Raw genomic sequence first — 23,746 nt, forward strand, 5'->3', positions numbered from 1 at the left:
CCATTACCCAATTACAAAGCCACTTCCATGTTTTTATATATTTGGTACTGCATCCTCTCACTTTCCAGTACCAAAATTGGTATTTTTGGTAGCTGACTAGTGCTGCCATAACAAATTACTATAAACAGGTAGCTTTAAAAAAAAGGATTTATTCTTTAACAGTTCACAAGGCCAGCAGTTCAAAATCAAATGTCAGCAGGGTTGGTTTGAGGGAGAAACTCTCCCATGTGTTTCACCTGGCTTCGGATGGTTGGTTGTCAGCAACCCTTGACTCATAGAACTACTACTCCAACCATTGCATCCATCTTTACATGGTCTTTTCCCGTGTCTCTTTGTTTTTTTCTGTCTTGAATAAAGTCAGTCTCGTGGGATTCAGGGAAGCCTCTAATCCAGCATTACCTCATCTCAATTCTCGGCTTCATCATATCTTCAAACACTGTATTTCGAAATAAGGTCATATTCTGAGGTTCTGGGTGGGCATGAATTTTGGGAGGTCACAATGCAACCCACTCCATACACCGTGAGAGATCTGACCACAAAAGAATTAAAAAGTACATGATTTGGGTTACATAATAAAAGTTACAAAATAAAATAGTGAAGTAGCAGAAAGATGAAGTGGGGGATTTCAGGGCTAAGGAAACAAAGATGGTGCTTAATACAGAAGTAAAGAATAAATTAGAATTAGTAAGGATTAGAACAGACATGTCAAAGATAGAGTTTCAGAAATGGAGAAAAGGTTTAGGATAATCACAATAATTTAATATAAAAGCAAAAAAGATTAAAACAGCTAGAGGGTAGGCAATATATGTGGAGAACAAAATTCAATCCCACATAAAGATCTTCAGTATCTGTGAATAAAATATACTAAACATTAGAGTAGAGAAAAAGTATTCTGGTATAGAAAAATGAGCATTTTTATAAGAAAAAAGAAAAATTGAAACTATGTATTAAAAGGCCCAATGTTCAAGGAAAAATTGATACAAGGAGTTCATTAGCAAGAGATGTTCAGAAGAAATTACTGAACTCCAAGGACAAAGAAATCTGCAAAAATATAGTGATAGAAAGGCTCTATTCAGGAGATTTCGGACTTCCTCAGATTTTACAGTGAGGTGATCTCTACTAAGCTCTGAGGAAGCAGTTAATAAAAATGTTATGCAAGCCTTGTTATGTAAGCATGAAGGCAAAGCGATCTTTTTGCAGCTGTTGTTTAGTAAGCTTTTATACCCAACATGGGGTTTGAACCAGGAACCTGAGATCAAGAGTCATATGCTCTACCAACCGCCCCTAAGTGGAGATTTGCAAAAATCTCAAGAAATACCTCACTATAGCCCATCTCTCCCACTGACCACAGTGAAAAAAACTGAACAACAAATAAACAAAAATGTCTTGAAATGTTCAAGGACTCTGAAAGAAACAAAACCAGCTAGGTAGTAGAAAATCAAGAACTGAGGGAAATGTTCTGCATGGGTGAGTTTCTCATTTATTTACGAATTTATCTTTCCTCTGTGACCTTGCTCTAAAAGTAGGCCCCACAGAAACCAGAACAAGGGGTTGTCACAAAATGGCAAATGTGCATTAAGAAATATCCTGGAAAGGAGAAAGGGAGAGAAGGGGATTTCTGATTCGGTGATGATCCTTCACCGGTCTCCTAGACCTAGATCCTAGATTAGGCTCAGCTCCCGATCTCCGTGTGCACAGGTCATCCGGCACACGGCAACATTTTCAAACATGGAGCTGAGCTTTGAGCTGTATGCACAAGTCTCAGCTTCACCATGGAATAATGCCCCTCCCTCAAAAAATAATATCTATACAGGAAAGACCCATACAGAGGCTTAAAAAGATCTGACCTAAAAACTGGAATACTCCAAAAATTCTCCTACTAGTCAATGAATGCATGGGTCAGAGATGTACAAAGTCTCAGAAAACTAAACTGAGATTTGAATTCTTGCTCAGAAATAAGGCTTTCTTTTTAAAAAATTTTTAAATATTTATTTTTGAGAGAGAGACAGAGACAGAGCATGAGCATGAACATGAGCAGGTGAGGGACAGAGAGAGAGGGAGACACAGAATCCGAAGCAGGGTCCAGGCTCTGCTGTGTCAGCACAGAGCCTGACGTGGGTTCCAACCGATGAACCATGAGAGCATGACCTGAGTCGAAGCTGGACGCTTAGCCAACTGAGCCGCCCAGGCACCCCGTCGATCTTCCTGTGTAAGTCGTATTAGTCTCTCCAGAGGATTCAACAGGACATATCATCTGTGCAACACAACTTTCACAAGGTCCAAGATACAACAGAAAACTACTCTATATACACAGAACCAAGAATATGTGTCCAAGTCTTAAGAAAAGGAAGAATAAACAGCTGTCATCTCAGAGATGTACCTAGACAGTGGAACTCTCAGAGACTTTAAGGCAACTGTTATATGTTAAAAGTCTGCAACATGATGTAGAGGAAACCCTCCTAAAAAGAATGGACTGAGAGAAAACCTTATCAGATAAGTAGAGTCTACAAAGGGAAATTTTGAAGTGATAACTGTAATAAATAAATTAAAAAGAAAGCTTACTGGCAGATAGACCCACAAATTGAATTGAGATGACAGAGAAACAAATCAGTAAATATGAAGAAAGTCAATAGAAATTATCCAACCTGAAGAATAGAGGACAAAAAGATTGAGGAAGAAAAAAAAAACAATAAATAACCTCAACTCTCAGGGACTAATGTGACAATACCAAAAGGTCTGGCACGTGAGTAGAGTCCCAGAGAGTCAGCGCAAAAGATATGAAAGCGCAAAAAAATGGCTGAAGAAATAATGGCTGAAACTTTTCCAATTTGCTGAAAGTCATAAATTTATAGAGTCAAGATCATCAAACCCCACAGTTTAAATTCAAAGAATACCATGGAAAATAAGAAAATACTTTGGACTGAATTATACTTAAAAGACAACATTTCCAAATTTATGAGATAAAGCTGTGCTAAGAGGGAAACTTAAAACACTAAATGCTGGTATTAGAAAAGAAGAAATCTTGGGGAACCTGAGTGGTTCAATCAGTTGAGTGTCTGACTTTTGATTTAGGCACATATCATGATCTCAGGGTTGTGGGATTGAGTCCCACATCAGACTCCAAGCAGCATAGAGCCTGCTTAAGATTCTCTCTCTCCCTCTTCCTCTGCTCCTCTTCTTTCCTAGGGTGCTCTCTCTCCCTAAAATAAAATTTAAAAAAAAAAGAAAAGAAAAAATCTAAAATCAGTGCCTAACATTCCACTTTACGGAGCTAAAGAAAGGAGCAAAATAGATCCAAAGTCAGTAGAAGAAAGGAAACAATAAAGATTAGAAATCAACAAAATAGAAAACAAACAATATATAAAATTAACAAAATCATAAGTTGGTTCATTGAAAAGACCAATAAAATCAACACACTCTTAGGTAAAGTGATGAAGAAAAAAAGAAAAAGAAGATAAATTGTCATGATCAGGAACGAAAAAGAGATTAGCATAGATCCTACACATATTAAAATGATGACTAATTTTTAAAAACCTCAAACCACAACTTTCTGCAAATGTACACTTTTCATAAAGAGAGCTTTTGGTAAAGAAAATATCAAACTAAATATATGCAAAATATAGCAGTGGTACACTCTGAAAAATCACTTCAAATGGTTTCATAGATAATTACAACCTGATTTAAAAGTATTTCAGGGAGGAGCACCTGGATCCTATTTAAGGGAAGATATTTGACAAACACCTAACATAATCAAAATACTTAATAGAGAAACCCTATAAACATTCAAATTAAAACCAGGAGGAAGGCAAGGATTCCTAGTGTTATTAGATTTATTAATATTGCTCAGGAAGTAATAGTAAATAGTGGATACAATAAACAAGAGAAAGAAATTAGAAGGATAAATACTGGAAAGAAAAAAGAAAAGGGAAAATGAAGAAACACTTATTTGCAGGTGAGATGATTGTTTACCTTGAAAATTTAAAAGAACCACACACAAAACAACCCTCTTACAATTAAAATAAACTTTAAAATAAGCTTAAATTAAATTAATTTAAATTAAATCAAATTAAAATACATTTTAGCAAGATGGCTGGTTTCAAAATTAATATACAAAAGTCAGAACCTTCTCTAACAATAAACAATAACATGTCAGATGAAAAATAGATCTCATCATAATGGTTCTAAAAAGATACATACATAATTTATATGACTTTTTTATGACTACATTTTTGAAACTCTTGAGATTGATAAAGGAAATAATATCTCGTTTGTGGGTAGGTAAGAAAAGTAATCAATTAATGTTAACTTTATTTTTTTAATTTTTCCAACATTTATTTATTTTTGAGAAAGAGAGAGAGAGAGAGAGAGAGAGAGAGAGAGAGAGAGAGAGAGAGAGAGAAAGCAAGCAGGGGAGGGGCAGCAAGAGAGAGAGACAGAATCCAAAGCAGGCTCCAGACTCTGAGCTGTCAGCAAAGAGCCCGTTGTGGGACTGGAACCCAAGGGCTGTGAGATCATGACCTGAACCAAATTTGGACACTTAACCAACTGAGCCACCCGGGCACTCTAATGCAAACTTAATTTAATAATTTAAGTCATTCAGTCTCATTAAAACACCAAAAGGTTGAGGGGGAAATGTTACCAGAGTAAATTTATGAAAGTAAACATATAAGGATTGAATGGGCAATTCTGGAAAAGAAATGTAATAAAAGAAAACTAGTCTACTAGATAATAAAATGTGTCATCAAGATAAAATACCTAAAAGAGTTAGTATACCAAAGAAATACACCTAGGAAACATAATAAAGGGTCCGGTGATAGGTACAACTACTTATGGGAAATTAGCATATATCAGTGGGGAAAAAAGAATCATAAATAGCATTGGAAAAATTTGCTAACAGTTTGGAAAAAATAGTTTATTCCTTACTTAAAATGAATCTCAAAATCATTTCTAGGTACATGAAAGATTTAAAAATAAAATAATAAAATTACTAAAAGAAAAGTTGGGTCGACTTATATGTCATCTTGTATTACGGAGGCTTTCTAGGCAAGACACCAAACACCAAAGCCATAAAAGTAAAGGTTAAAAAAAGTGTACTTAAAAGATGAAAATGGAAAGGAAGACTAACTTGCAAAAGTATTTGTAGCAGATAGATCTTACAAATGGCGATTCTTCTAAATTTACAGATGGTTTATATGCATGGCCACATAAAAGACAATGAACGTAGAAAAACAATCACAGGTGATAAATGCTTAATGGAAAAAGAAATATAAACTGCTAAAACCATGAAAAGATGCTTACTTTCACTCATAATTCGTCACCAAAAGCAAAAGTTGGTGATCTTTTTCACCTTTCGGATTGACAAAGTTAAGGAGGCTTGATATTCAAAGTTGGGGAGGGTGTGAAGAAAAATATACATTCATATATCACTGGTAAGAAAATAAAATATACAATTTCTTTGAAAGATAATTCAGCAACAGTTATTCAAATTGAAAAATGAGAAGATTCAAAGTCTCTTTGAAAGTTTTTTTTTTTTTGATACAGAGAGCGACAGAGCATGAGAGGGGGAGGAGCAGAGAGAGAAGGAGACACAGGACCAGAAGCAGGCTCCAGGCTCTGAGCTAGCTGTCAGCACAGAGCCTGACGCGGGGCTTGAACCCACGAACGTGAGATCACCTGAGCCGAAGTCGGAGGCTTAACCGACTGAGCCACCCAGGCGCCCCTCAAAGTCTCTTTGGTATACAATGCAATTTGGGTAAAACATTAAACTCGTGTGTGTGTGTGTGTGTGTGTGTGTGTGTGTGTGTGTGTGTCTTTCCCCTTCTTCCTGAAGGACCCATAAGAAACTCTTCCCATTAGTTTCCTTTGGAGAGAAGGACTGTTCATGAAATGGGAAGAGAGACATTTTCTTTTTATCATGTATATTTTTGTTTACAGGTTTTTCCTTCTTATTTTTTTCTAACCATAGATCTGTATCTCAAAGTAAAAGAAACTAGCCAGACCCCTATCTCTCACATCCTCACAAAAGATGACCAGGCTGATGGAAAGAATTCCATTACGGAGATTCTCAGCGGCTAGTTTCTATCCTTTCTTCTGAACTTACCTGACAGGAGGATTTGAAAGAGCAGCTGGGAAAAGCTCTCAGTACCTGAATGTCTGTGCACATTATCTCAGCGACGGTGAAAGCCAGCGTGGTCATTAAGACAGCCAATTCCAGCTGACTAATTTCTCTAAACTCCTGAATTGAAATACTCTTTTGTTGAAATCATTTTTTGAGAGCTAAGTAGAGTTCTTGGAAAATGGCAAAATTCAATTTCAAAAAGATTAAAAGAAGTGGTTCAAGAAAGGTTTAGAAACATTTAGAGTGTTTATCTCTAACTGAGACAGCATGATGCTACTGACAATCTTCTTTCCTCTCTGACTCTAAATGGCCACACCTTTTGGTAACCTGATGCACAGCCTTTGGCTCTTCGGTGTTTAGGATGTGGTACTTGAGGATTTAAGCTCTTTTATTTCTTTTCCTATCTCTTCATCTCTAGCTCTTTGACTTCTATTAAAATTGAACTCCACTTCCCTTCCAGTTGGGCCAGTTCTCCTCTACCATTCCACCACCATCGTCCTCACCAAGACCATTGGTGATCTGTTCCCAGAGTCAATGATCATTTCCCAATGCTCACCTCATTTGACTTACCAGCAGCATTTGACACAATTGGTCACTCTTTCCTTCTTGGATACTTTCTTTACTCAGCTTATAGGTTACTCCATGGTTTTCCTCTCTCACTCATTGTTTCTTTTCTGTTTCCTTTCTTGGTTCTTTCTCATCTTTTTGAACTCTAAACACTGGAATCCTCCTAGGCTCACTCTTCTGAGCACTTCTCTTCCTATTCCCATTTTGCATGATTTCACCCAGTTTCAATGTTTTAATATCATGTATACAACAATGTCTCTCAGCAGCTGAGCAGACAGCCAAGGTCACAAGCTCTGGAGCTGAACTATCTTGCTTTGAAACTTGCCCCCACTTGCTACTAGTCCTTTAAACATAGGAAATTATTTCTCTGTGCCTCAATTTCCTTAGCTGTGAAGTGGGGATAATTACTATACTTACCAATTTTGGAAGAATTGATACTAGCCAAATTTAAGTTGGAAAACATAAGCCACTTTAAGTACTTACAACAAAGGAAACTTAATGCATTCTAATAGTAGTATAAGTGATTAGAAGAGTTGAAAAACCAACCAAGGTATGCCGAGGAAATTATTGCCATATTAATAATATGCCATTATTAATAACAACAATAAGCCACTACTGCTACCTGAAGAGACAAAGCAAGACTTACTATAAAGCTATGATACTCAAGAGAGTATGGAACTGTCATCAAAAAAAACATATAAATCATATTCAACAGAACAGAGAGTCCAAAAATAGTACAATCAATTGAATTTTCAAAAGGGTGCCAACATAATTCAATGGAGAAAGTAAATTATTTTCAACAAATAGTACTGGGAAAACAGTATATCCATTTGGGGAAAAAAAATCAACTGCACACTGTATATAAAAATTAAGGAGATAAACCACTGTGCTAACCCTGAAAGTTAAAACTATAAAACTTCTAGAAAAAAATAGGCGAAAGTTTTTGCAAAGAAGGTAAGCAAAAATTTTTTGGAAATGCAAAACACAGACCATACAAGAATTTTGCTGAATTAGACTTTAACAAAATTCAAAGTTCTTCTCTTCAAAATACACTGCTCTTCAAAAGAACAGGCAAGCCACAGACCAGAAGAAATTATTTGGCATGCATATATTTGACAAAAAATTGACAACCAGAATGTAGCACGAACTCTTAAAGCTCAACAATAAAAAGGCAAATAACACTCAACTATAAAAAGAAATGAACTACTGATACACACAACATGTATGAAACCAGGAAAATATTACTTTGAGTAAAAGAAGTTAACCGAAAGATTACATACTATACGACCACATGTATATGAAACTGAAGGAGGCAAATCTAAGCCATAGGGACAGAAAACAGATCAGTTGTTACCTGGGACCTGTGGTGCTGGGGAATGGATTAGGACAGGGTACAAGGGAAATCTGGGGGATGATGGAAAACATTCCATTTATTGATTGCAGTGGTAGCTACATAAATGTGTACATTTGTCAAGACTCATTGAACAGAACACTTTAACTTGGTACATTTTGTTTATGAATCTTACTTTGATGAAATTAATTTTATTAAAAAGTTAAAAAGAATGTAATTTGCCCAAAATAAATTATTGATTTTTCCTGAAAACCTGCTGTCCTCCCAATTCTGCCCATTTCAATACATGACGAATTTATTTCTCTAGTTGCTCAGGCCATTAATATCAGAGGCTTTCTTCACTCTTCTCTTTCCCTCATGTCTCACTTCTTTTTTTCTTTAATTTTTTAATGTTTTTATTTCTTTTTGAAAGAGAGAGAGAGAGAGACAGAGAGAGACAGTGTGAGCAGAGGATGGTCAGAGAGAGAAGGAGTCACAGGATCTGAAGACAGGCTCCAAGCTCTGAGCTAGCTGTCAACACAGAGCCTGATGTGGGGCTCGAACCCATGAACTGTGAGATCATGACCTGAGCCGAAGCCAGATGCCTAACCGACTGAGCCACCCAAGCGCCCCTGATGACATGTCTCACCTCTAACCCACTAGCATATTCCATCAGCTTTACCTTCAAAATACATTTTATTGGTAGGAATGTAAATTGGCACAGCCACATGGATAACAGTAGTTATCCCTAAAAAAATTAACAATAAAACTACCATATGATCTAGTAATTCCAGTTCTGGATATTTATCCAAAAAAATGAAAATTAATTTGAAGGATATCTGTTGCCTCCATGTTCATTGCAACATTATTTACAATAGGCAAGATACAGAAACAACCTAAGTGTCTATTAATGGATGAATGGATAAAGAAAATGTGGTGTGGCGGCATCTGGGTGTCTCAGTCAGTGAAATGTCCAACTCTTCATTTCAGTGCAGATCATGATCTCAGGGTTCCTGGGATCGGGCCCCATGTCAGATTCTGAGCTGACAACATGGACCCTGCTTGGGATTCTCTCCCTCTCTCTCTGCCACTCCCCTGCTCATGTGTATGTACATGTGTTCGAGCTCTCTCTCTCTCTCTATAAATAAATAAACATTAAAAAAAAAAAGATGTGGTGTGTACACACACCACACACAGAGGAATATTATTCAGCAGTAAAAAATAATGAAATCTTGCTCTGTGTGACAAAATGGATGGACCTTGAAGCCATTATGCTATACGAAATAAACTAGGCAGAGAAAGAAAAAATATGTATGTTCTCTTTTGTATGTGGTATCTTAGAAAAGAAAAAAGAAAAAAAGCAAACAAACTCCCAGATACACAGAACAGAGGAGGGGGAGGGGTGGGAGAAATGGGTGAAACTTTTTGTTTTTTAAATACTGTGAGTTAAAAAATGTTAAATGTTAAATAATACATCTTACCTGTTGGGATGAACACTGGGTGTTGTATGTAAGACAGTCTGATAATAAATTATCTTAAAAAAATACATCTTGAATATGATCACTTCTCGCCACCGTCACCACGACGGAACTGGCTCAGGCCACCATCATTCTTGGCTGGATGCCCGGAGCCGCCTCCCGGACGGAGTTTTTATCGGAGTTTCGTGGCTCTCCACTGGTAACTTCTCTCATTCCGAGGAACAGACCACTTTCTTACACTGGCCTGCTGGCCTGGCCTCATCCTCTGTCCCCTATTACCGCTCTCACATCATCCCCTCCACGCTCCCCAAATTCCACGGAAATCCTTGCTGTTCCTCAAACACGTCCAGGACAGTCCCAGGCCGGGTCCTTGTGTGCTTGCTCCTGCCTGGAGGCGGGCCAGCGGGTCTGCGCGGCTCTGCTCTCGCTTCTTTCTGGCTCCCGTCACAGGCCGCCCCCAACCGTTCCCTGTGAAATAGCACCCCAGGAATTTCCGCTCCTTTGCCTTGCTGCGTTTTTACTCTCAGTCCTTATAATTCCCAGGCATATATTAATTTGTTTGACTGCTTTTGTTAGGTCTTTTCCTCACATGGAATATAAGAGAGTGGGAAATTTGTTTTGTTCCCTCTATCTCCAGCACCTGGAATAGTGCATTCAATAAATGTTTATTATTTTGTTAATCATATATAACATATAATTAGCATTGCTTTTACATTTATATATTTAATACATTAATATTTTAAATATAACGTATATTTTATTATATGTAATATATAAATTATAATCTTAATAAGCATGCAAATATTTATTGAATAAATGAATGAATTGATTTACTCTTGAGACATTATACACACATATACATTTTATATTTTCTTCCTTTTGGAAGTTTTGGGTTTTTTTAAAGTTTTTATTTATTTTTGAGAGAGAAAGAGAATGAGCAGGAGAGGGGCAGAGAGAGGGGGACACAGAATCCAAAGCAGGCCTCAGGCTCTGAGCTGTCAGCACAGAGCTCTACGTAGGGCTCGAACACATGAACCATAGGATCATGATCTGAACTGAAGTCAGAGGCTTAACCGTTGAGCCACCTGGATGCCCCTTGCTATGGAAGCTTTTTTTTTTTTTTTGACTCCATCATAATTCCCTAAAATAATCATCTGTTTCCATTGTTGCTTGAATGTCTTCATCAGAGCCTGTAAATGCTCAGAAGTGCTGTCCCATGTTTTCTCGGGGTCTACTTGTAAACATAAATAATCCATTCCAGCTTCTGCGGCACTGAGCCAGTATGCTTTGCCATTCTGCTCAACTGCAGAACTCCAGGCAGCCACCTTTAATTGATTGGATTCACCAGGAAATATGAAATCTGTTTGTTATGCTAGATGTAACTTCAAACTTTCTTTGGTCATTGTTTTAGGCTTAATTTCTACAGTGACCAAGAGACAAGGACCCATGGGGTAAAATGGGAATTACAAGCTCTTTAAAGCTCTTCCAGCTTTGCTGGGATGGACCAAAGAGGCAGAGAGTACATTAAATAATGATTACTGCATATTTTATTAAGACTCTGGGGATTTAGTTTAAAAATAAAACTCCTAGTTCTCCTTTATGTGCCTTAACAAGATCTCAATTTAATTGAGTCATATTCTTTCGTAGCCTCCTAAAGTCTAATCAATCACAGATCTCAAAGGCAAGTACAGAAAACCCTTCAAATTGTTTGCTTCCTTGTTAGTAATGAGAGCCCTTTATGAAAACACTCTGTGCCTCTTCTAAGTCCACAAGGCCAGGGAAACATCCTTTCCACTCTCTTGCTCCTAAAATCAAACTGAGAAGTCTGGTCCTTACTTCTAATGAGGTTTTTGAATGTAAATTAAGATACTTATTATTACCAGGGGATTCCCACTGGGATAGGAAAAACAGATATAAAAGAAAAAATAAATCTTCTGCCCAGAGTTTGGAACTCAGGAATTTCCTGCTGATAACTTTCTCTGATGGTGGGGGAACATACTGTCCCAAATCCTTATCGGCCTCTTGATGATCTCTGCCATGACCCTTTGGTACTCACTAGACAGGTAAAGGGTTCCTGTTAACTCCTCTCCAAAGACCAGTCCCTCACAACTTGAATCTTCCTTGTTAAGCTGAGAGGAAGATGTATTTCCTCGTGTACATTCTAAACATCTGCAGCCTGATTCTTTAAAACAACTGACCGAGTTTCATTAATGGAGATGCTCCTCTAATTTTGAATCAGTTGAGTCTTTGATTTAAGGAATTTCTTCCAATGTAGTTGTAATTAAATTGCATATCTCCTTAAATGTATTCTGGCCCAAGGGAAGAAAGTTGCCTGGGATTTTCATTAACTTTTTAATTAGCCTTTTGGTGGTTACCTCCAATAGATTGTTTTATTTTTGATAGAACACAGGTATATCTGTTCATCATATTCGCTAAATCTTAGTTTTGAAGTGCAAGTTAATAAATGTTTATTCATACAAACTGTGTTAGAAACCAGATTCTTTACAAAGGAATTCTAATAGATAATACTAAAATACTTATTGATATAAATGCCAATAACATCAACACTCATAGTTAGATGAGGATATAGACTATTTGAACTGTTTTCTAAAGTTTATTTTATTTTATTTAAGAAAAAAATATTAATGTTTATTTATTTTAGAGAGAGAGACTGAGCACGAGCAGGGGAGGAAGAGAGAGAGAAGGAGACACAAAATCTGAACAGGCTCCAGGCTCTGAGCTGTCAGCACAGAGCCCTATACTGGTCATTGAACCCACCAACCATGAGGTCATGACCAAAGTAGGTCGCTTAATCGCTTAACCGCTTAACCAACTGAGACACTCAGGCACCCCCATTTTCTAAAGTTTAAAGATAAAATAACAATTTCAATGTTAAAAGGCAACATTTTTCTGCTAAGCATTGTTTCCTATTGATATTAAAACATTCTTCCCATAGTTGAAGTCTGAGATAGCAGCAGATTAAACAAATAAGAAATCTTTACAGCAGTGACATTTGAGCTGGACCTTAAAGACTGAGTGGAGGTTTTCAGGGTAGAGGAAGAAGGAAGGGCATTTAGAGACAACTGGCATGGGCAAAAAGCCCAGAAGGGTCCTTGTCCTCCTGTGTGCTGGGGACACAGAGGTGGTGCGGAGGAATAAGTAAGTCAATGGCCTAAAAAGCTGAACAAACATAGGAGGGAGAGGCAAGACTGTAAGGTGAATCGAAACCTTGAAGAACCATAAATACCTTGCCCGGGGCTTAGATTTTAAACTCGGGGCAATAGAAAGTATAAGCTGGATCGGATCTGCATTTTAGAAAGGTCATTGCTATGACTTTGCTGAAGAAGAGAGGGTTTCTAGAAAAGAGGAGAGAGACCTGAGGCAGTGAGTGGTTAGAGTAGGATTGTTGTCTAGGAGTGCAGGCAGAAAGCCCTGAGTCAGGGAAGCTCGGTAGAAAGCTTCAAAGAAAAAGGCGGGTTTGAGGAAAATCCAGTCAGGTAGCATTGCTAAACCAAAGATGATTCTGGAAATGGCTCAGGGTATTGACAAATATTAGAAATACAAAGAGAAAAGCTAGACTTCAATTTTGGGGGTGTGGAAAGCGGGGCGCCCGCAAAGTAGGTAGGCTTACAGATCTACTGGGAAACTTAGTAATTGAATGAATGTTTGTTAAAGTTCAAATCATTGTCTGAGTGGTCAAATGGACAGAACAAAGTAGTGAGTCTGTTGTAAACTTGTTTCACTTGGAGACATAAAGGAGGAAACATCATCAATGTGCTCCTGGACATATGTGCTTCTGTAACTTTATTTGTTAAGAAACACAGATACTGAGTAACTAATTAGGTTGTTACTTAAGAGGCTTATTTTTCTTACAGAGAAGCAAGAATCTGATTGTCTTTGCCCTTGAGCATGGTGACAATAACAACAGTCTGATATTCAAATAATAATCATTTATTAATTGTCGACTATAGTCAGGCATTGGGATGAGCTCTTTCCACGAATTGACTCATTGAATCCTCATTTTATGAAGTAAGTACTATTATTGTTCCCTCCACTTTACAGAAGAGGAAACAAAGGCACAATGAGTTTTCCCAGGCCACAAAGCCAAGCAGCCGTAGAAGTGGGATTTAAATCCTGGCACCCTGGCTCATGACAACCTTTCACCTCTGGGACACACCCTGTAGCACGTTTCTCACGTCAGTCAGACCCTGTGCTGTGCCCTCATGCCCCTGCACATGCTATATTTTGGAGTGACACATTCTTCGCCTCTTCAATTCTTTGTTTTGTTTTGAATTCTACAAATCAGTTTTATCTTCACATTGCAAAAGCCAGTCTTATTGAACTTGTCTTTGGTTTTATCTCCCTTTATTTTCTTTGTAAAGTTTATTTATTTATTTTTGAGAGAGAGAAAGAGAGTATGAATGGCAGAGGGGGAGAGAGAGAGAGAGAGAGAGAGAGAGAGAGAGAGAGAGAGAGAGAGAGAGGGATTGAGAGATTGAGAGATTGCAGGAATCCCAAGCAGGCTCCACACTATCAGCACTATCTCACAAACCATGAAATCATGACCTGAGCTAAAATAAAGAATCGGATACTTAACCTGCTAAGCCACCCACCACCCCAAATTCTTTGATTCTTTGAACCCCTTGATTCTTTTGATAAATGAGTGACAAGAGCCTCCATAAACAGACATTGGGCTGGGATACTACCTCTTTCAAGGACAAAAAGAAATAAACACCCCCAAACCCTAGCCATTCAAATTCATAGAGTAGCAATTTCCCCAGAGTGAAGCATGGGGCACGTACACAGTACAACAAATCACTGTAGGTGCTGCTAAAATAAATGTCCAGGACTGCGCTGGCCAGAAGGACAAAATCTGTCTGCACTTCCTTTTCCCTAGGCTTTCCTCTGGGATTGCCACTATCTTTATGGGTTGCAAAAATCTGATACCTGGTCACTGTTAATCTCTACACAAATCTGACACTGCCCGGTATCTTCTTTGCCTCTCCTTTTACCCACACGTTTCCCCCAATTCCTGATTTACTGTGAGCCCTAGGGTCAGCTTTCAGAGGAATAAATCACACACTCATCACAGTTTATTAGCTAAACAGAGGCTTTCTGTCAATACTTCTCCGTTTTATTTGTCCTGCCTATTGGGAGGTGTGTGACAGCCGTGGCTGAGTGGCACACCTGGTGCTGTATTTCCTCTGAGCCGGGAGCAGAGATGAGAGTGTCCCAGACATTCTGCTCCACGTTTTCAGGAAGTTGCATCATCGTCTGCCCCTCAGACCACATCTAAGCAGCTCCATCTTCTTTCTGCCAGACAGCCTTCTCACAGGTAGAGACAGCCATTATATTCGGTGGGTCTGGTTTCTCCAAATTGAGAAATCCCTCTTGGTCAGCTATTTTTCTTGTGGCATGGTTTGAATGGCTTGACAGTTCTTCCTGGAAGCTCCCAAAGTGCTCGCCGTGATTCCTCTCCACTTCCTGTACCATTGATGCTATATAATTTGGACCTTTTTTTTTTTTTAAAAAAGTTTGGAACGGGAGAGAGTGTGACTGTATGCAAGTGGGGGGGGGGGGGAGAGAATCTTAAAGAGGCTCCATGCCCAGCACAGAGCCAGATGTGGGCCTGGATCCCACAACCCTGGGATCATGACCTGAGCTAAAATCAAGAATCAGATGTTCAACAGACTGAGCTACCCAGGTGCCCCAAATTGGACCATTTTTATTTATTATATAACATTTTCAACATTTATGGCTTATATACATATCAATATGGAACTTTATAGGAAATGTATTTTGGTGACAAATATCTCTGTTTCTATGTCCCACTGAAATTCCTAAATTCCTTAACGCAAATCACCAAATCAGAGCTATATCAGTGCATAAAGCATCAATAAAAGAGCCACATGTAAACAATACCAGTTACAATTGAAAAAAGTAAAATAATATCAACATGTAAAATTAAGACTGTGTTAAAGAATGAAATTTAACTGAGTAAGTTTGAAGTTTTAATGAACCTTAGTAAGTGATTCTGGAAGACCATGTAGCAAGTAGAGGGAGCACTGAAGAGTTGTACGAAATGAAAGGTTTTTTTCTAGGAAAAAGGTTGAGGCAAGAAAGTTATTTGCAAGAGACAAGAAAGGATTCTTCCAGGCAAAGTCATATTCCTTTAGGTGGTAGAGCAATGGGTCTTACTAGGTAGATTATCTCGCCTTCCTTTAAGGGATAAAGAGAGCTCACATAACAGATTACCTCATTGGTGCTGTTCAGAAAATTCCTGGCTCCTGGCTGACCTGTTAAGACTACATTTCTGGGGGAGGTTGAAACTGCAGTTCGGTTGGATATTAAGCCCCTGTCCGGTGACTTGGCCTAAGTGGGTCCATTTTGGGTTCCCTGGTTTTCTTTTTAGCAACTGAATAACATTCATATTGTCCTTACTTTACAATTTGATTGCCTTCTCTCAAACTACAGCCTTATTTATCATTCTTGTGCAAACAATGTGAATGATTACATATACAAAATTAAGCATCGCCAGAAGTGGGGGGAACAGATTAGAAACAGTATAAAGTGAAATGCTCACAACACAGGAGATAACAGTGAAGGTAGATGAGATTCCAAGGCTCCAAGTAAATTTGACCAGCTAATAATAATTTTTAACAAAACGGAATGATCAAGAGCCTGGGTAGTATATGTTCCTTCACATTCACGTATAGTATAGCCTGGTACGTGCTTGTGTTTGTAACAGGCACAAAATCCTCAGTGTGGCTGTGGCCAGGCCAGGGCCAGCACAGATTCCTGTTGAACAAGGAATCCCACTCCTCAGTTTCCAGCCATGACAATCAACAACTCCAACTCATGCTCAGTGTGGGGGCCACCCCATTGTTCTTAACACTAAAAACCACACGGCTTTTATATTCCTACCACATTCCACAGAAGTCCAGCTTTTGTTTGCTGAGTAATTTCTAAGAATGCCTTTGTGTTCTTATTTCAGCGTCCTCTGGAGTTGTAAATTCAGTGCCCTGCACACTTACCCTCCACATAAACAAGGAGCCAAACTGTCTTTGGAGCAGAGTTTTACTTTCTTGGTTCTCTCTGCTCCGGCTCGTCATCTCTGAGTTGTGCGATTCCCGGAAACCTGTTCTTTTCTGTCGCCCTGCTCTCCTGTCTGGGCTTCTTCAGAAGCCTGGAGGCTGAGAGAGGATTCTTCACAGTCCCCTCTTCCCTTTGTTCTGATCTTTCCCCCAGGAGGTGTTAGGAAATGTCTTTCAGAAGTTGCCTGTGTCATGCATTTATCAAATATGTTCACTCTTTATTGTTGTTTTTAATCTAAAGCATTTTTTCCCCAAAACAAAGTCTTACTGAGAGGCTCAAACACTTAAAGATATGAAACTGAGGGGTAGATTTAGGTGGTGGAGACTGAAGTCCGTATTCCGCTCCTCCCCTGACTGGTCGTGTTCTACAGAAGGGAAACCTGGTGCATCAGTTGGTTCAGTGTCGGGCTTTGGCTCAGGTCATAATCTCGAAATTTGTCAGTTAGAGCTTGGTGTTGTCAGGCTCTGTGCTGGTGACAGCTCGGAGCCTGGAGCCTGCTGTGGATTCTGTCTCCCTTTCTCTCTGCCCCTCCCCTGCTTGCACTGTTTCTCTCTCAAACAAAACAAAGCAAAGCAAAACAAAACAAACCCATTAAAATTTTTTTTGAAAACACTTTGAAGAAGGACAGCTTAGCAAACATCTTATTTCTTTTTTTTAAGGTTGGTTTGTTTATTTACTTTGAGAGACACAGAGACAGTGTGAGCAGAGGAGGGCCGTAGTGAGAGAATCCCAAGCAGGCTCCATGCTGTCAGGGCAGAGCCCAATGTTGGGCTCGAACTCCTGGACTGTGAGATCATGACCTAAGCTGCAACCGATAGCTGGACACTTAACAGACTGAGACACCCAGGCACCCTGCAAACACGTTATTAAATCAACATAAATCTCAAGACGCCTGGGTGGCTTGGTCGGTTAAACATCAGGTCATGTCTTGGAGTTTGTGAGTTTGAGACCTGCATCGGGCTCTATGCTGAAAGCTCAGAGCCTGGAGCCTGCTTCAGATTCTGTCTCCTTGTCTCTCTCTGCCCCTATGCTGCTCGCACTCTGTCTCTCCGTCTCTCTGTCTCTCAAAAATAAATAAACACTAAAAAATTTAAATCAACATAAATCTCCTTTCTTTCTTCTTTCCTCCTTTCCTTCCTCCCCTCTCTCTTTCCTTTCTTCTCTTTTGTCCATTAGACTCTACTTTTAGTTCACAGTCTTAAAACTTCTTCTCTGGTTGCTTGTCTTTGTTAATGGAGCCCTTAACTTTTTCTTGGTCTACAAAAACATTGATTTTACTGAATTCAGAACATTTCCTTGTACTAATTTTAACTTTTTAGTAAGTGCTTACTGAACAGTTTTTACGTTCTTAGTCCTGGAAAAGCAAACATCTTTGGCCTCATGGATTTCCCATTTGGGTGGTACAAAATAGATGGTAAGCACAATACATAAGTAAATTATTTATTAGAAATTCATACATAGGATAAAGGAAAGTCAGTTCCGGAGATGAATAGGGAGTCGTGGGGACAGTTGTTTCCATTTTAAATCTTGCACCTTGAAGGATGTGAGCAGTGGCAAAATCTAAGGTAACAGCATTCCAGGTGAGAGGATGCTCAGAGGTGAGGCCTTGGGGTGGCAACACATCTGACATGTTGGACAAACAGCAAAGAAGGCAGTGTGGATGGAAGGGTGTGAACAAAGCTGAACGCAGGAGATGAGTTTGAAAAGACAGAGGCCAATCTCACAGGGCTTTATAAGACATTACAAAGACCTTGGGTTATCCCGTTCACCTCACACAAAGACCTTGGCTTTTGCTCATGCTGAGGCTGAGAGTCCCTGGGGAGCTCTGACGACTGTGTGCTCTGGTTCTTACTTTTCAAGGCTCACTTGGGTGCTGGAGGGGAAGAGATCACAGTGGGGCAAAGGTGGAAGCAGGGAAGGACAGGTAAGAGGCTACTACTTTAGAAAGTCCATGACTCTGCCTTTTATCTCAACTAATACTTTGTTGGCCTCTTACTACATTCCAGGCACTGAGTTAGGTGCAGGGGGCGGGTGAGGGGGGAAGAGAGGATGGTGGTTAACAAAACTTCCTAAGTTTTTTGATTGGTCTCTTTCCATACCCAGACTGATTCTCTACAGTCAGCAGCTCTGTAATTCTTTTTAGTTTAAGCCTGTTTTTTAAAAAAGTTTATTTATTTATTTTGAGAGAGACCAAGACAGTGAAAGTGAGGGAGGGGCAAAGAAAGAGGGGAGAGAGAGAGAGAGAGAGAGAGAGAGAGAGAGAATCCCAAGCAGGCTCCACGTTGCTGGTATAGAGTCTGAACTCACAAAACCAAGCCACGAGATCATATCCTGAGCCTAAACCAAGAGTTGGTGCTCAAAGGACTGAGCCACCCAGGAGCCCTGGGAGCTCTTTAATTCTGTGTTTCCGCTACCAGGGTGGAGATGACGCAGGAGATAAATCTGCTGGGTGGGCTCTAATCCAATCAGACTGGTGTCCTTGTAAAAAGAGGAAATTTGAGCACACAGAGAGACACCAGGGGCACCTGTGTGCAGAGGGATGACCATGTGAGGAGACAGCGAGACAGCAGCTCTCTGTAAGCCCAGGAGAGACACCTCAAGAGAAAGCAGCCCTGCAGGCACTTTGATCTTGGACTTCCATCCACCAGAACTGTGAGAAAATAAAAGTCTGTCTTAAGCCACGCTGACTGTGGTATTTGGTACGGCAGCCCTAGCAAACTAACACGATATAGTAAGGAAAAGCTGCGAGTCACTGGGATAGTAGAAAATTAAGAGGACTTTAGAAATATTGAAAGTAACAGATTATATAGAGAGAGAAAGAGAGAGAGAGGAAGAAAATGAAATTAAAACAATGTTTTAAAATTTTAAAAATGGCAACATAGGACAATAAAAATGACTAAGTGTTACCCTACGATTTCACAAACAGTTTTTCTCAGGCAAGTTAAGCAACTTGTGCAGTGTCGCTAGCAAGAAAACGGCAAGAGCCAGACCCCCTCACCTCCTCACTTCGCGTTCGATCCTGCTTCTCTGCTAGCCTAAACTTCCAATTAATGCAACAGACGGCACACTCCTGTTTACTGTGGGGTTGTATTTAGTTTATGTCCATCATTTGGAATCATTTTCCCAGAAACAACCACAAAGGAAGCAGTGAACCCTATCAAAGCAGTTTTACTCAGTGTGGGTGGCTTTCTGAAGGGCTTTGTCTGTTCATACTGTAAGGAAGTGTGCCATAAAGGCCAGATGATAGGAATAATTTTCACCTACAGAAATCTGCTTAACTATTCATATTAAGGGGTTTTTTAACTTGTGGCAGAAACAAACACAGCTAAATCTACTTTACTTGTACCCTCTGCCTTCCTCCCTTACAAAGTAATGATTGTGAACTTTGAAACAATTACTTAAATATATGTGTGTGGGGGTGGAGGATTTGCAAATCAAATCACATAGTTCAGCTAAATATAGCCTTTCTCAGGAGCAGTAATTTGAGAGCAAATAAAAATTAAGAACCAGAATCCACTGTGGACCATAACATGGAAATAACGCCTATTGTTCTCAGAGAATTTCAGACTGTGACCATTGTCCACAAATCCAGGCTGACCCAGTGGTGCACAACTCCTGAAATACGTCCCTGCTACGTCTCAAGTGGAGGTGTTATCTTACTCTACAATGTGGTTCTTACGAAGGTGAACACAATCTAATCCAGCTGGAATGGTTTGGGTGGGTATAACCTAGACACAAGAGAGTTGAGTGTTTTGTGAGGGACTCATCCACACTTACCTACAAAGAAGGGACTGACATCGTCTTTCTGGTCACAGATAACATTATTTGTTATATTACTATCTGGGTATACGACTGTACATGAAATATCTAATACGCATTCCATTTCCTTTTTAACTTCTCAGCATTTCTGAGCAGCGGTGAATCCCCATTTTGTAAATCATGTTACTCATTGCTACCACGCTTTTTTCTTCCGAATCCCAGTATCTGGTCTGAAGTTAAATCTGTTGCTCAAATTTTTGAATTTAATTTATCTATAGTTTTTCTTCAATTTTACGTGCATGTCTACATGCATTTGTCCATGGGGACATTAGCACTTCTTCATATTTTGCCATCTCTCCATGTGGACATTTGTGTTTAATTTGGCCCTTATAGGTCTTTTTGGACTTTTTATTATCACATATACAAAAGAATGGTGGATAAATACATAATCAAAGTTCTGATAATATCTTCCTGTTTGAAAATAAGTGTGCTCAGTTTGTGTAATACAGAGTGTCCTAGGTGTCATGTCATGTCATACAGGCTACCCTGACTGGGTGAGACCTATCTTCTCATTAACAACGTTAACTATGTCACCAATAATTACAACAAACCAATAAATACAGTAAAAATTAAAAAAAAATTTTAATGTTTATTCATTTTTTAAAAATTTTTAAATGTTTTATTTATTTTTGATACAGGGAGAGACAGAGCATGAGAGGGGGAGGGGCAAAGAGAGAAGGAGACACAGAACCGGAAGCAGGCTCCAGGCTCTGAGCTAGTTGTCAGCACAGAGCCCGACTCAGGGCTCGAACCCACAAACTGTGAGATCTGACCTGAGCCGAAGCTGGAGGCTTAACCAACTGAGCCACCCAGGTGCCCCTGTTTATTCATTTTTTGAGAGACAGAGAAAGATAGAGCATGAGCAGGGGAGGTGCAGAGAGAGAGAGAGAATGGGAGACACAGAATCCGAATCAAGCTGTCAGCACAGAGTCTGACTCAGGGCTCAAAGCCACAAGCTGTGGGATCATGACCTGAGCTGAAGGTGGACACTTAACCAACTGAGCCACCCAGGTGCCCCTTGAATTCAAACATAGTAAGTGCTTTCTGCCTAAACAGCATTCTAAAATATTTCCATCATCAGGAAAAGTTTATTGAGCCTCCCTACTATGAATAGGAGAAGTTCTGGGTATTCAGTGGTGACTAAAGCATGTTTCTTTCCCTCATGGATTTATATTTTAGTGGGGGAACTAAGCAAACAAAAAACAAAGGAAATCAAAATAAATAAAATAATTTCCATTTTTAATGAGCTCTCTGAAACAAAGAGAAAGCAGGCAGGCTTTGGATTTTATGTTCTGTGAAATGCTTTTATGCTAAAGAGTAACAGGATACAATTTACATCTAAAGAAACCCTCTCGCTGGTTCCCCACAGTAGTGAGAATGGTTTAGAGGCATAAGAGCAGGAGCAGGACATAGTTGGAAGGTTGTGTAGGAAGTTGGGCACAAGACAAAGGTGACTGGAACCTAGGGGATGGAAAGATGATTGAATATGGTGGCAAGGGGATGGGACGCAGGCAGACACCAAATTTACTCCCGGGGATCTGGTGTGAGGACCTTGGTGGTTGGGGAAGCCATATATTGAGGTGAGAGAGATTAAGGAGCATGATATGATTGCACTGAACATGTTAGAATTGGGGTCTCTATGATATGTGATGTCGAGCTGGCAGTTGGGTCTGTGAGCATAGAGTTCACAGGAAATGTCATGGGGGGAAGTACAGAGTAGCATTCATCAGCATCTCCCTGGGAATGATGAACTTACTAAGGGAAAGGAATAGGATAGAGAGAAGGAGAGGTCAAATAATAAGAAGAAAACAAGCTTGGAAGACTGTTGTTCTGGGGAGGAGGGGTGACCAATGCTGCCAAGAGTTCAGTGAGATGGAAACAGAAAGATATCCTTGAACTTGAAGGATGCCTCTGATTCCTGACTTAAAATGTGGACAGTTATAGAAGGACTATCTCAGTGGGATTTTGTAAGGATTTAATGACTTTATACAGATAAGGCCCTTATAAGTGTGCCTGAAACATTTCACTCAACAAACCTTTCTTGAGTACTCACTGTGTGGCAGGTTCAGGGCTAGGTGCAGAGGTCTGAGAGTGAACACCTCTGTCAGAGTGGAGAAAGAGGAGACAGACAATAAACAATGAGATGATAAGGATTATAAAGAAAAATTGAAGCACCATAGGAGAGATGAGGAAAGCTCAGGGTGGGCGACTTTTTAAATTAAATTAAATTAAATTAAATTTTACTTTATATTATATTATATTATTTTATTTTAGAGAGAGGGGAATGTGAATGGGAGAGAAGGGCAGAGGTAGAAAGAGAGAGAATCCTAAGCAGGCTCCTAGAGCCTGACGCAGGGCTTGATCCCATGATCCTGGGATCATGACCTGAGCTGAAATCAAGAGTTGGATGCTCAACCCACAGGGTGAATCATTTTAAAAGGGGTAGTCAGGGTGATAAGAAGCAACACCTGCAGATATCTGGAGTGTTGGGCAGCCCTGGAAGAGGGAAAAGGCATGAGTTTCCTGGTTCATTCAAAGGATAGAAGCAACCTACGTCAGGTGGAGAGGAAATATGATCAAAATCATAGATTTATTATGACCATCATTTGCATTGGCAACAAGGACATCTACAATGACCAGGTTCAGTGAGGTCATGAGTGTGTCAGCAGACTGAAGGAAGTATGAGGAAACCAAAGGAGGTGAGAAAGAAAAGGAGAGGAGAGCAGAGAAATGCAATGGAGCCATCGTGCTTATCATCTAATTTCTTATCAGCAACTGAGAGTGAGAGGAGAATACAGGAATGAAGAGCTAGAAACAAAGCTAAGAACGTGTTTTGTCTTGCTCCTTTGAGTGGGGGATACAAGGACATGTTCCTATGCTTATGAGAAGAGGCTGCTAGGAGACGCTTGTGAAGAGAAGGAAGGGTAGGTAAGTGAGGGGGCAGCACCATGAGAAGGTGGGGGACAGAGCTGGGCACGTGTGGAGGGGCTGACTTTCACAAAAGGCAAGACAGGAGGGGAGAAGCAGACCACACAGGGAGTCAGTCTGAGGGTGAGGTCCTGGGGACAGTGGGGGTGCTTAGCCCAGAGGACTTCTGTGGATGACATGTGAGCTGCTAGCTGCAGCTTCCAGGAGAGGATGAGGAGGGCTTGAAGAGGAAAGGAAGTTCTGAAAAGTTTTCTTGGGAGATGGGAGACGACATGCTAGCTAAAGCATGGAAGAAATTGCAGAATCCTATTGAATACCCTTTTGACGTTTCAAATCAGGAGTTTAAAATGAAACCAGTCAAGAGGCACCTGAGTGGCTCAGTTGATTCACCATTCGACTTTGGCTCAGGAC

This window comes from Suricata suricatta, chromosome 5, assembly GCF_006229205.1.
Source record: "Suricata suricatta isolate VVHF042 chromosome 5, meerkat_22Aug2017_6uvM2_HiC, whole genome shotgun sequence".
Taxonomy (NCBI): Eukaryota; Metazoa; Chordata; class Mammalia; order Carnivora; family Herpestidae; genus Suricata; species Suricata suricatta.